The sequence below is a fragment of the Condylura cristata genome, unplaced genomic scaffold (assembly GCF_000260355.1).
Source record: "Condylura cristata isolate star-nosed mole 26May11 unplaced genomic scaffold, ConCri1.0 scaffold00003, whole genome shotgun sequence".
In the NCBI taxonomy this organism is placed as follows: domain Eukaryota; kingdom Metazoa; phylum Chordata; class Mammalia; order Eulipotyphla; family Talpidae; genus Condylura; species Condylura cristata.
The window spans coordinates 17,942,795-17,957,920 of NW_004567104.1; positions in this window are offsets into that span (position 1 = coordinate 17,942,795).

Genomic DNA, 15,126 nt, shown 5'->3' on the forward strand with positions numbered 1-15,126 from the left:
AGGGGTGATTTGGTGATGGGAAACCCGCGGGGATTACAATCGAGATGGAAAAAAAAATGTGCAAAATGATGTAAAAATAAACTTTGTAATAAAAAAAAGGATTATGAGATTGAAATTCATACAGTGAAATGGGGAAAATGCTCTGCTCATTTCTAAGGAGGTATTAGGTGCTCACCAACTTTGATATCCAAGGATTTACTGTTTTCACATTTCTCTACCCCACCACCAAGTTGTTGGTCTGAAGAGGAAAAAAGGTAGAAAGATGAGATTTTTCTTAAAAGTAAAATTTTACTCATCCCCTTCCTCAAAATGTCCCTTTTATTCCATTCCCTCTACCTATCTCTCTGATACCACAGTTGTCTTTATTCTTATGTGAGAACAGGGTTCATCTCACTTCCCACCATAGATATTTTGTTCTATACCCAGATTCCAAGCAGAGGGTGATTAGAAGAAGATTGAAAATGGTCTCCAGCATCCTGTGTACTGGTCTAGTCCCAATGGCCACTAACTTGTAACCTTGGTCAGATGTCAGTCCTCTGAAGAGCATGGAGGACATCAGAGTTTTCTTAATTCCAGTTTTGACCCATCTAAGATTAAATGAAAAAAAAAGTATATTCTAGCAATTGTAACATTTTAATCTATATGTAGATTTGTATTATTATGATGTTGTGCCTCTCCTTGCTTAAGAGACTATACTCAGATGATGCTCTTCTTCCTTTATTGTTCCCAGATGTCTATTAGTGAAACAGATGGTAGTTTTATGTGAGAGCTGCACTCAGTGAAATAAAGACTGGTGACCTTCATCTTTTTTCATAAAATGAAAAGGCCAAAAAATCTTGACCTTTTGGATTAATTATTCTATGGACTGTTTTCAACCTCAAATTTGAGTATTCAAATTAGAATTCACCAAAATTGTGTCCTCTTAAATAATACCTTTGCTTAAAGCTTAGAGAGGCAGATCTTTTCATAGTGTCAATGAAATCTTCAGTTATTCAGGTGCCCTAAAATGTCATTGCTTCACTAATACTGAAGCATAGAAAAAAAATTTTAATAAAAGCAGTTTTATGTTTACAACAAAATTGGGGGAGGGGAGGTACAGAGAGTTCCCATTCCCTTGAATAACAATATATGAAGTCCCCTGACACTCCCCTCCGAACACATGCATAACCTCCTCACTTAGCAATATTGCTCACCCCAGAATAGTACATTTTTTACCAAGAGCAAGGTTACACTGACATAATAATCTATCAAAGTCCATAGTTTTTCTTAGGGTTCAGTTTTGTAGTTGTATATTCTATTCTATTCTAGACAAATATACAATGAAATATCTATTATTATAATATACATAGTATTTTCACCATTCCAGAAAGCCTCTGTGCTCTACCCAATCATATTTCCCTCTACCCAGTCCTACATGTTCCAGCAGTCACGGTCATTTACTGTCTTCTTGGTTTGCTTCTCTCAGGATGTCCTATAGTTGAATCATAAAGCCTTTTAACACTGACTTTTTTCATTTAGTAATATTCATTATCTATCTTTCCTCATAGCTTAATAACTCATTTCCTTTGAGTGCTCAGTAATACAACATTGTATGAATATACACTGTTTATCTGTTCACCTATTGAAGAACATCTTGGCTTCTTCCAAGTAGAGACAATTAAGGAGAAAGTTTTATGAATATCCATGTACAGATTTTTATGGACACATGTATTCAACGTGAGGTAAATAATGAGTGGTGAAGTTGCTGAACCAAATGTGAATACTATTATAGGAAACTACCAAACTGTTTCCCAAAGATTTCTGTATCATTTTGCCTTTCCATCAGCAATGTATGAGAGTTCCTGTTGCTCCACGTCCTCACAAGAATATGGTGTTGTCATTGTGCCAGATTTTGCCCATTCTGATAAGTGTGACATCTTATTCTTGGTTTAATCTAAATTTCCCTTATGGCATATGATGTAGAACATATTTTTATATGTTCATTTCCATCTACATATCTTTGATGAGGTATCTTTTAAGGTCCTTGGCATATTCTTTAATTGGATTATTTATTTTCTTACTGAGTTTAAAGAATTCTTTATGTATTTTGGATAATAGTCCCTTATCAAATATATGTTTTGAAACTATTTTCTCCTAGTCTGTGACTTTCAATTATCTTGATGTTTTCTTTCACAGAGCATAAAATTTGAATTTTAATCAAGTCTAACTTATCAATTATTTATATCATGGATTGGGCCTTTGATGTAGCTAAAAAGGCATTAGTCAATGCATGATTATCTAGATTTTCTCCCATTACCTTCTAGAAATGTTATAGCTTTGTATTTTACATCTAGGTGTATGATCCATTTTGAGATCATTTTTGTGAAGGATGTAAGGTATATATCTAGATTCACGTTTTGCATGTGCACATCTAATTTCAGCACTATTTGCTGAAGAGACTGTCTTTGCTCTAGTGTATTGTTTTTGTTTCTTTGTCAAAGGTCAATTGAATATGTTTCTGGACTCTCTGTCCTATTCTTTGATATATTTGTCTATCCTTCTGCCAATTCACCATTGTTTTAATTACTATAGCTTTATAAGTTTTGATGTTGAGTGTACCAGTCCTTCTACTGTGTGCTCTTTTCCATCAAATACTCTGTTGACTCTTCTGGATCTTTAACCTTTCCATAGAAACTTAATATTCATTTGTCAATATCTATATATTAACTTCATGGAACTTTTGTTTGTTTTCACTTCATTGAATTTTTAGATCAGGTTTGAGAAGACTGACATCTTGACAGTTATCGAGACCTCCCATCCACAAGCTTGGACTATGTCTCTATTAGTGCACCTTTGATTTTGTTCCTAAGAGTTATGTAGTTTTCCTCATATCTTGCACATATTTTGCTTAATGCAAAGTTTTGAGAGAAAATAGATTTGCTTGCACAAGTTAATTACTTTGCACATCCCAGTAAGCTTGAAAAAAGTGTTAGTTTAGAAAAGAAAATATATCATGTAAGATAGTATGAACCAGGAAACAAAGATATGTATCATTACTTACTGCATTTGTGGTTTTTTTCACATTATGTATAATATCAGGGAGTTGTCTTTCATAAAACATATAACTTCCAGAACCATACATTTACTTGTTATATTTTAAAATGTCACCTTGCTAGATTTTAAGCTCCATGAGGGCACAGATGATGTTAGCACACTTATCATTTTCTGTGGCTGGCATATAATGTTAACTGAAAATATGAGTAAAAGTACTATGTGACAGAAGAGAGGGAAATCTCAAGTTTTATCATGAAATCAAAGGAAAATATTCAAGTAGAATATTACTTGAATATTTTTTTACAGAAATAACAAGTAATAGCATTAATTTGTTGGCCTTAGATATTAAAGATTACATGCTGTTCAATATAATTATAATTTTTGTGTACTAAACAGTTTTTAAATAATCTTTAAAAATACTATACTAGATCAAATTTTCTTTCTCTAAGGCCAATCTTGGAAAAGGAGAGTTTTCTCCCTGTGAACAATACCATATAGGTAGAACTGAAAGTTCTTAGCCACTGAAGTGTGTAAAGAATATTAGCTTCAGACACCAGCAGGCAAAACCTCCCTGTGATAGGGAGATTGAGCGAGGGAAGAGTTTACATAAGAGATAAGGAACACACATAGACATATTTCCATTTAAGGACAAAGTAATAGGACCAAATTGCACATATAATGCCAAGTGTTAAGGTGAAATAATTTTACTACCAAGTAGATATGGACTTAGGTCTATCTACCACAAACTACCTGGTGAGTTGGAAAATTTTAAACTACTAAAAATCTCAGTTTCTTCTTTATTAAAATCATGCTTTATAGAATTTCTTTGATAGGTAAAATAATATATGTAGAAGGGACTAGCATAGAGGTTAAGACATAGAATGTATTCGAGGAATAATTTCCTCCCTGCCCTTTCTTTGTCTACGTTAGATCTTGAGTTTGCTCTTTTATAGGAAGATACTTATGCATTGACACCACATAGGCTTGTTATATATCCTCAAACCTGGAATAAAATATTAAAGAGAATAATACTCAAGGAATATAACTGTAATGCTAAATTAGTTCAATCTGCAGAATTAAACCTTGAAAATTAAAGCTTGGAATCTTTACCTCTGTGAAATGCTTAAAACAATTTATCCATTTATTTTGCCTTCTCTATTTTTCACCCAAATTGAAAGTATTAAAGGTCAAGTTGACAGCTCATATGCAGAATTCTTTATATCAAATTCTCCATTCAAGTTGACAAATTCATTGAGATCCTGGAGAGCTGGAATGGATTTCAGTGTGGGAGTAGGTGGCTGGAAAAAGTATGGAAGTTTAATGGAGTAGAAGTCAACCTTTTATCATGACATGCTGAGGAGAAGCATGTTACAGTGTTCAGACTACTGTGTTTAAACTCAGAGGAGTCATGCTTGAGCCCCTGATTTGCTGCTTACTAGCGTGGTGTTCCTGATTAGCACCCAATAACTCACTGAGTTCCAAGAAAAACCTGATATTTCAATAATACTAACCCAAAGTAAGTATTTTGTAAATGTTTGTTGAATGAATAAATGTCATTGAATTAACCACAACTAGTTTTCATGTATTTCGGCTATGTCTCCTTATTACTTCCCTTAAGCCCACTGTGTATGTCAAATCAGACTTAGTTTAAGTTATCTCTACCATTTAGCCAGAAATATGTGTACTCCTGTTATGCAATGAAAGCAACTAGCCTAGAAGGCTGAAACATCACTTGTCATATTTAATGTACCTTCATCATACAAACATTCCGTGGATTCATATATCACCTGTCAGATAATCTTCTAGAGAAGCTTGGCTATAACAATTTGTTCTGTGGTTTGGATGATGAATGAGATGGTTTAGATCATTTAATTCATGATATGACACCCAAATGTTAAAGCTGGAGAAAAAGAATGTCTGACAAATTGTTTGTTGTCATTAAGGTTTATTTCCCATATGTCTTAGATGACTTCCCTCACCTCATTCATTGTCCAACACACAAAGCTAACTATTTAAGGAAGACAATACTTAATGGGTACTAGACAAATGATAGTTGAATCTGTCTGGTGCATTACCCGATAACTGAGAGCCAAATTATAATGTCATTAGATGGGATGCTTCAAGTTATTATAAAGTTGTGTTTCTTACAGTGTCCTTCGTTTATCCTCAGCATAGTTCTTCCTGGCATCTGTTTTCTTTCAGCAGCTGCATTGTCTTTATAACAGCTGACATCAAATTTTGAATCCTCTGTCATGTCAATTTTTAGATGCTCAACCAATACTCAAAATGTATGTATCAGTTATGGATGTCATACAAATATAAACTTCAAAGTTTACAGTTCTCAGGGAGGCTGAGTATATCTACTTTAGTCCATAGTCACACTTTCTCCCTGGTCTGTTTTTCCAAACATTAATTTTCTTCTTAGACTGTGCACTTGTGTCTATTACACAGCAGTTTTTAAAACACCGACACTTAAATAACTGAATGAAGGAATGAAGTAAGGAAAGCTCAGACACCTTGGTATTTTTTTGGTAACCAGTCACCTATCTTGATTTTTATTTTAAAATGACTGCATGAGTTCACTTACATTTCTCAGATTTAGGCAATACCTGGCAAACGGAGTTGGGACTTTATCTGTTTGTATCAGCATCAAATGAGAAAATTTCATTATTTTTGTATAATTTAAAAGCCCAGTTTATCAATCAACAGTACATGCTACGTATGATACTATGATTGTTTCACTGTCAAATAAATCTAAGAAAAGTCTCTCATACTAAGGAGCAGCTTTCAACTCCACTGTTTAAATATATTTGAAATTTCCAAAGTTAAATATATTTTATTTCAGATTCAGACTTCTGCTGACTACAAGCCATAAGATATCTAACTTAAATTCTATGGCTCAGTTTCTTCATCTTTATAATGTAACAAAACTAGAATCAACATAACTTGTTACTAGAATAATTCACTCATAAATAATTTAGAACAGTGTCTGGCACTTAGTGTTCAACAAATGTTAGTTATTATTGTAGAGTTGTTATTAATCTTATTCTAGTTATTTTTGCAAGTAATAAAGCAGAAAGGATTATATGCCACAGAATACCCTTTACAATTAGACTTTATGGCCTGTATGGCATCTAAACCAATACTGTCCAAAAGAGATGTAATGAAAACCACATATGCAATTAGATATTTTCCAGTAACTTCACTGAAGATGGGAAATGAAACAGGAAAATTAATAAAAAAACTTTAACCATGTGCATCTAAAATAATCATTTAAATATATAATCAGCATTTTAAACTTTAATGACTTTTTTTCTCACTAAAGCTTCAAAATCAAGTGTGTATTTTATACTTACAGTAGGCCTCAATATGGGAGATAATTTTTTATTGGAAATTTGTATAAATATGACATCAAAATGCAAACTCACATATCAATTTTTTTCCATATATATTTAGAAGTTTTTTTTATTAAATTTAAGTTTCATGTCAAAACTCAGTTCCTTTGCCTCACTAGTCATATGTCAAGTTTGTAGCAGCCTTATATATCTAGTGCCTCCCAATGTGGACAGCAGTACCAAGCCAAACATGCCTAGTACCCTGCCATTCTTTTATCAGGGAGCTGAACTGCATTACACCAGTCATTCTCATTAAATGTCTCATAAGAACCACTTCTTTCACATACTCCATTCCCCTGATTGTCATTCTGGGAGAAGCAAAAAGGGAGAAAATATCAGTCTGATGAATGGACATATTACAGGGTTGCTTCTAAGAAATACATAATAACGACAAATAGTAAAAGAAAACCTTCAGATACATTGATCATCTTCCTAAAGCTAGAATCCAGCTGGAAGTTATGGAATGGATAGATAGATGAAGAAAAAGAGGAAGAAAAGAAGTGTGGAAAGTTGGGAAGGCAGCCTTCATGGGAGAGTTGTTATTATTGTTTACCCTGTTTTAACAGTGATATTAATAGTAGTTTAATACTGATATTCCTATTATTTTTTACTGGGAAAAGCACAGGCTTTCACATAACTATTACTTTCTGACTTGCATTATTAGGAAACTTACTTTCTTTTTCTATTGGTCTCATTATCTCATCTGTCAAGTATTATACTATTCATATTCCAGGGATGTTATAAAGCATTAAAAAATTTTATGTAAGATATCATATATGTAAATTATGATATATATATATATACATATACATATATATATATTAGTTATTATTCTACATCTGAGTACAATTTATCTTCCTGGAGGGAGGATTGCCTGGATATAACCTATTGTGAAGAAGTGTGAGAGCTTTTAATACACTAATAGCCTTAGGCCTCAAATCCTGGCGAGCTTATTAGTGCTCATTAATGCCCATGTAGTAAGTCCTCACTGACTCCTTTGAGCATTTTGTATGCTATAATACTCTTTTCATACTGTTTTGGTTATTTTCCCCATACACTTCTCTCAACAGTGCTCAACTTTTTCTCTTGCAAGCTCTTTCCCTGTGCTTTGCTCTTCCATTTTATAAAGTAAATAATCTTGCCACTCCCACCCACTGGGCATACTTCTGATGGCTGCTAATACTTGAGTGTAGTTATATGCTTGTACTTACTCTCTGGAACACTCTGACAAACCTATTCCCAGTGCTAATTAGGACCAACTTGAGCATACGTCAGCAGCCCTTTAACTGTTCTCTTTGAAACTGTTCCAGTTAGTTCTTTTAAATGAACTTCAGAAAAGAACTCACATTAATTTGCTTCTCAGTGTCTTATGGTTCAGACATAGGATTTTTTTTTCCCCATAGTGACTTTTGGTTAGCAATCAAAGAGCTGCTTTTCAGCATTGTGATTTTTAACTCAACTTCCTGGGAGTAGAATGACATATTTTTTTAAACTTTATAATTATTTTTTTGTCTTTACATTTCAACTTCTCCAAAATGTTTTCCCTGTTCATTGAAGCTACCTCCTGTTGCATTTGGGTTTATCCTGTGAGGATGATATTTCTTATGAAGAATCTCACCAGAAAGTCTAAGAAAGGGGCACTTCTGTGGGGATGACATTGTTGAGTCAACATAATTTATGGGTTTAATACAAATGAAAACACAGTGACCTTTATTTATTTAAAAATATTAAGAATTTCAAGTCAGCAACAGCATAACATTAAGTCAGGAATGGCGCTGCCCTATAACTTCCCAGACCCATGAATTCTTGTATACAATCTATGTGGTGACACAACTTGACAGCCTTGCATCTTAGTCATCAATTTAAAATTTCCTGTATGAGATGAAGCTCTTAATCTATTTGGCAATGTTTAGTAACTCAGTTATTATACTTGTATGTGAATTTTCTGATATCCTTTATATTAGTCAACGTCTACCTTAGCTTTGGGCTATAAGATTAGTTGGGACATTTTAGGAAAGTAAAATTCTCAAGTAGTCATACTTTAATGATGGCATAATACCAAAAATTGCATTTAGTGCAATTTCATGTGTCAACACACATACATTTATAGTGTTGTAAGCTTTCAAAGTCCAAAAACACTAGAAAGGCATACATATAAAAAGAATATACAGTGTGGGAAAATCTTGGAAGTATTTTCTGCATGTTTGGGGACAACCTACAGTATCTCAATTGGCTATAAAATATATTTAATGCTAAATTTGATGGCATCATTACAGTGCCTTGTGTTCTTATATGCATATTTTCAGACCTTCTCCTCCTCCACCTGGGCTAGCCACCACTTAGCACTGCAGGAACCTGAGTTTCTATGCTTATCTGCTAGGCTAGGGAAGAGTGAGTGGTGTTGATTTTGCTGTATGTGGCCAATTATCTTGACCTTTATGATAGATCAAGCCGTGGTGGGACCAGGAAGCCAAGTCTCCCTCCCATTTACATCTACTCAGAGGGAGCTCAGCACATTGCAGTCCTGTCAGTTTGTGGTCTTATATTTCACTCCCCAGCAAGGCACATCTTGAGACACTGTGATTAGCATCCTTAATTCCTAAAAATTGACTTGCCTTGTTATAGCTAGAGAGCTGTCGCCTAAAATACTTCACCTACTGTTAGAAAAGGTATTATTTTAGTGCCCTGGGGATAAGGAAAGTTTTCAACCCACCAGTACAGGGATTAGTTTTATTTTAAAGTATTTGAAGTGTTTTAGATAACTTAGCTAAGAATCATCCAAGTTCAGTGGCCTCCCAAGTGTTTTTAAAAATGTGCTCTTAGTCATTACCTGAGAACAATGTGTAAAAATGGTTACATTGTATATATTTAGACATCAAGATATACCTCCTTTATATGTAAGAGAAATTAAAGCATCTTCTGCATCAACCAAATACAGAGGGTGATTTCATTTAGGTAAATAACTTTCTCTCTGAATAGGATTTATGACTGAATCATCTAGACTTAATCATGTGTCTATTGAATAACATGTGTACTTTTCCTTGATTTTCTTATCTCTGTCCACTAAGCAAATAAAGGCATTTCTCTTTTTATTAATTGAGGTATTCATAATTTGCCTGTATAATTTTAGAGAGATCATAATTTTGTGATTCACTTAGAGTCAGGTTAAGGTTGTTATAGCTCCATGAGATTAAAAGAACATCATCTCTTCAAATGATCTCTATTCACCAGCTTCCTGAACTGTTGAGTGACTTAACCAATCAGATCAGTTTATATATTAAGACCCAGTCTGAGTTGAACCAGTCAGTGTGAATAGGGTTTTGTTTTTAACCATTGAATTAACTGTTCCATTCTTTTAATAGGATTGATGAAACTAACTGGAATTTTCTGTTGCCATTCAGAGATAGGGCATTTATGTTTCATTTATAAACATGTACAGTAAAGCTGAATATACAGGTTATGGAAACTCAGAAAATGTGAAGAAATTTTGAAGAAAAAAATGTGTGTTCATTTTCTCCTCACAGTCCTTGACCTGGATAGGCAATGATGAAATGCTACTTCCTCAACAGCTGTAGTATTGAGAGATGGTATCAGAGAACTTCCATACACATTCATGAGTGTGACTTCCCTTCCCAACTCTCATTCAGAGAGTGAAATTGAGATATAGGAAAAAAGAATATTAACCATTCAAATGGCTTGTTATGAACTACTTACAAAGAACACAAAAGTAAATTCTAATACTCAGATAGCTCACAGAATAAAAGTATGTTGTAATTATAAAAACATAAAGAGTGGGGTTCTTCAGCCTCCAGATGATTGTCTTTCTGGACAGGAGAATTTTTTGTTGTTAGGAATTGGTATGTTCATTATGGGATATTTGACAATATCCTCTGCCACTATCCAACATGCCAATATATCTCTCACCTAGAACTATTAAAAATTGTCTTCTGACATTGCCATATGCCTTCTGGGAAGGAATATGACCACTTGAGTAACACTAATACTGGGTTTTCTAGTGTCCAAAAGACTGTTATCTCCTTAACAACCCTGTTAGGAATTTTTTAAGACCCCTGATTTACAAAAGAGGAAGCTAAGATTCAAAACAGAAAAACTTGACTTGCTTAAGATCTCAGAGTATATAATAGATTGGAATGCAAATTAACATGGGTATTCTGAAGCCATGCTGGGCATTGTTTTCACTATAGACAGATATTCTGTCAGTCTGAACTGAGCTACCTCTGCTTCCTTTCATTGCTTCCTCTTCATTTGAGTTTCCTAGACTTCACACTGATGACTAGATCCAAATAATTCTTATTATACTGTGGGGCACTTAATGTTCAGTCATTTAGTGGGACATCAGTTTCTCATTTGGTCTTTGACCCCAATAGCCCAACATTCTATATGTTGGGAGGGTAAATCAGATTACTTTTGAGAGTTGTAAAATTCTTCTACAAAGCTATCTTAGCCTTTTTAATAAGTTGGTAGATGGAAGAATATTTACTCAACAGTGAATTTATAGATTGAAATTTGTCTTCACTTAAAATTCCTTAACACTTCAAGCCCATATTAAGAAAGTCACATTCAATGGTTGGTTAAATAATAATTTAGTGGCATTGTGAGACCATAATTTCTGGAAAGTCAAGAAAACTTCCAAAATGTACTTTCAAATACAAGAACACTCATTTAGAGAGATATGTGTATTCCTCTTAGGGGAAAAGGATGTCCTGTATGTTCATTGCAGCCCTGTTTACAATAGCTAAGTTTTGGAAACAGCCTAAATTCCCTGGAATAGCAGAGTGAAATTAGAAAAAAATGCAATAACCCCTCAATCACCCCCCCCACACACACACAATAAAACAAATATCAAAAAGGATGACCTTCCTATTGTTTGTGACAACATGGATGGAACTGGAAATTATAAAGCTATGCAAAATAAGTCTGGAGAAAGACAAATACTGGATGATTTCATATATGAAATATAGAGAAATACAACAAAGGTCAGTCAAAATCAAGCCATTAATAAATTTTTTACAGGTGACTGCAAAACTGACGAAAGTAGAGGGGCAGTCTGGTTCAGTGAGAATGGGAGTGAGAAGAGACCCCATGGAATAAGATAGGATGAAGGACTTTAGGGGCACTGGTGATTGAACGGGTATAAAAGTATACATTTGTAGGGGTTTGAGTATATAACTCCCAGAGCAGATACCAAGATGCAAACCTACTTTACCTCAATAAGTATAATTTGAGGGAAAAAAATAAAAAATTGAGCTAACATTAAAAAAAATAGGTATTTTCAAGTGCAAATAAAAAAAAGTACCTCTAAGAACTAATTTCAAATATCTGTGTGTTGGGACATTAAAATATATTCCATGATCACAGAGCACCAGGACTAGTGTTTATACTCATGTTTAACAACATCAAACCCTTGTTACAGTACCAGAAATAAAGTAGAACATTTCTTTGTTATGAAATAAAATAATTTGGTAAAAGTATAAATAATGGGCAATAATTTCTAAGGATCATTTAAGTTCCAGGGATAATACAAGATAAAACCTATATTTAATCCAACAGTAGCAGCAAATCAGATCTCAGAACAGAATTGCGATCTACTCAGGAAATATTTTAATAGAGAAAATGTACACTTTTGATTTCCACTTAAGATGTTTCTGTTTTAAAAAGGAAAATGGACAGCATCAAACATACAGTCATGACAAGGTGGTAGACAGCATTTGTTAGCAGTTAGTGGCATTTATATGCTTAGCAGCAATTTGATGGCTCCTCAGAATATTAAACAGAATTTCTACATGGTATTAAAAATTCCACTCCTAAGTTTAGAACTCAAATTGTAAGCTGGAAGTTAAATATTTGTGTGTGAAAGATCATATCTTATTTTTCATAATAGATAAAAGGTGGACACAACCAAGGAATCTATCAACAGAAGAATATATTAATAAATCCTGGCATGTATAAACACTGGAATATTATTTAGCCATTAAAAGAAGTTATATTCTGGGCCTCCCTGGTGGCGCAGTGGGTTAAAGCACTGCCTAAGAAGCTTAAGCCACTTCCGCATGAGTTCGATCCCAGCCTGCCCATCCCCGCCTGCCCCGGAGGAGATCCACATGGCGTGGCAGACCTCTCCTGACCCGCCCGCTGCTCCCCTCAGGAGTGTACTGCGTTTATCTGCCTCTTCTGCTCCCAGCTCTGTCTCTGGTGAATCCTCTCACCCTCCGCATCTCTGGCCTGTACCCCAGTTCTGTATGAATAAATAAAAAATCTTAAAAAAAAAAGTTATATTCTGATTATGCTACAACGTGGATGAATCTTGAAAATGTGTAAATATTAAAAATTCAGACACAAAAATACAAATATTTATGATTACACATATATAAAATATTTATGATTACACATATATAAAATATCTAGAGTAGACAAATTCAGAGATGCCCAATAGATTTGAAATACTGGGAAAGGAAAAATGGGGCTTTATTTCTTAATGGACATGGAATTTCTTAGTGTAATCATGAAAATTTTGGAAATAGTGACGATGCTTGTATAACATTGTGAATGTAATTAGTGCTATTACATTATACATTTTAAAAATGGTGAATATGGCAAATTGTATGGTGTTTAACATAGATATAAAGTCAGGGGAGCCATTATAATATATAAAATGCTTAAAAGGTTGAATCCCAAATACAGAGCAGAGGTTACCATCTTTTCTCTCTTTTATTTTTTTGAATAATATAATAGTTTATTTTTACATCATTTTGTACTTATTTCCATCTCAGTTGTAATCCCCTTGGGTTTCCCATCACCACATCATCCATGTGCCATCACCATAGTCCAGTGCATTTCCTCCCCCAACTATTTTTGATCCCATTCCCCATACCAACTCATACAAAGTCTCTGATATATAGCTGTTCTTCATTATCATAATTTTCTCACTTGTTCCATTATATTCTTGCTATGAGAGAAACCATCCGGTATTTTCCCTTTTCTTTCTGGCTTATTTCACTAAGCATGAGCTTTTCCAGTTCCATCCATGTTGCTGTAAAATGCGTGTTTATTATTATTATTATTATTACTTTGGTTGCTGAGTAATATTCCATTGTGTGTATGTACCACATCTTTTAATGTAGTCATCCACTTCTGGGCATTTGGGCTATTTCCATGTCTTTCCAATGGTAAATAAAGCAGCAATAAACATGGGGGTGCAGGGATCATTTTGAACCAGTGTTTTTGTGTCTTTTGGGTAGATACCTAAGAGTGGGATTGCTAGGGCATAGGGAAGCTCCATGATTAGCAGTTTGAGGAGCCTCCAAATAGTTTTCCATAGTGGTTGTACTAGTTTGCATTCCCACCAGCAGTGCAGGAGAGTTCCTTTTTCTCCACATCCTTGCCAACATTTGTCGTTGCTAGTCGTTTTAAGATGCACCATTCTCACTGGGGTGAGATGGTATCTCATTGTGGTTTTAATTTGCATCTCCCTTATTACAAGTGATGTTGAACATTTTTTCATATGCTTGTTGGCCATCAGTGTTCCTCATTGGAGAAATGTCTCTTTAAGTCTTCTGCCCATTTTTGGATGGGGTTGTTTATTTTTGTTGAGTTTCATCAGTTCTCCATATATTTTTGTGATCAATTCTTTATTGCTAGTTTTGTGTGAGAAAATATTTTCCCAATCAGTGAGATGTCTCTTTGTTTTTTGTAATGTCTCTTTTGCCGTACAAAAGCTCTTTAATTTGATGTAGTTCCATCTATTTATCCTTGCCTTCACTATCGTTGCATTGGGTGGTGTATCTTCAAAGATGTCACTGAAGTGTATGTCGTGGTGTTTGGCCCATCTTTGCTTCCAGGTATTTTATGGTTTTCATTCTTATGTCTAGGTCTTTAATCCACTTCAAGTTGATTTTTGTGGATGGTGAGAGGTAGTGATCTAGTTTCATTTTTTTTGCATGTAGCTTCCCAGTTTTCCCAGCACCATTTGCTGAACAAACTTCCTTTATACATTTCTATCTTCTTTGCTCCTTTGTCAAAGACTAGCTTCCCATAAACCTATGGATTTATATCTGGGCTTTCTATCCAAATCCACTGATCTGCATGTGTGTTCTTGTTCCAGTACCATGCAGTTTTGATTATTATGGCTTTGTAGTATAGCTTGAAGTTTGGGAGTGTAATACCTCCATTCTCTTTTTTCTTGGTCATGAGAGTTTGGGCTATTCCAGGTCTTTTGTTTTTCAATAAGAGTCTCATCAATATTTTTTCTATTTCTTTGAAGAATGTCACTGAGATTTTTATTGGGATGGTGTGAAATCTGTATATCGCTTTTGGTAGGATGGCCATTTTGATGATGCCAATTCTCCCGATCAATGAGCAGGGACTGTCTTTCCATTTCATGGTTGTCTTCTTGAATTTCTATTAAGTGTTTTGTAATTTTCGTTGTATAGGTCTTTTACCTCTTTTTGTAGGTTGACTCCCAGGTATTTTATTCTTTTTGATTTAATTGAAAAGATTTTTTTTTTACTTCTTCTTATTGGTTGTTTGTGTATAGGATGGCCTGTGACTTTTGTGAGTTGATTTTATATCCTGCTACCTTGCTAAACTGGTTGATGATTTTTTTTTTTAGATTTTTATTTATTTATTCATACAGAACTGGGGTACAGGCCAGAGATGCGGAGGGTGAGAGGATTCACCA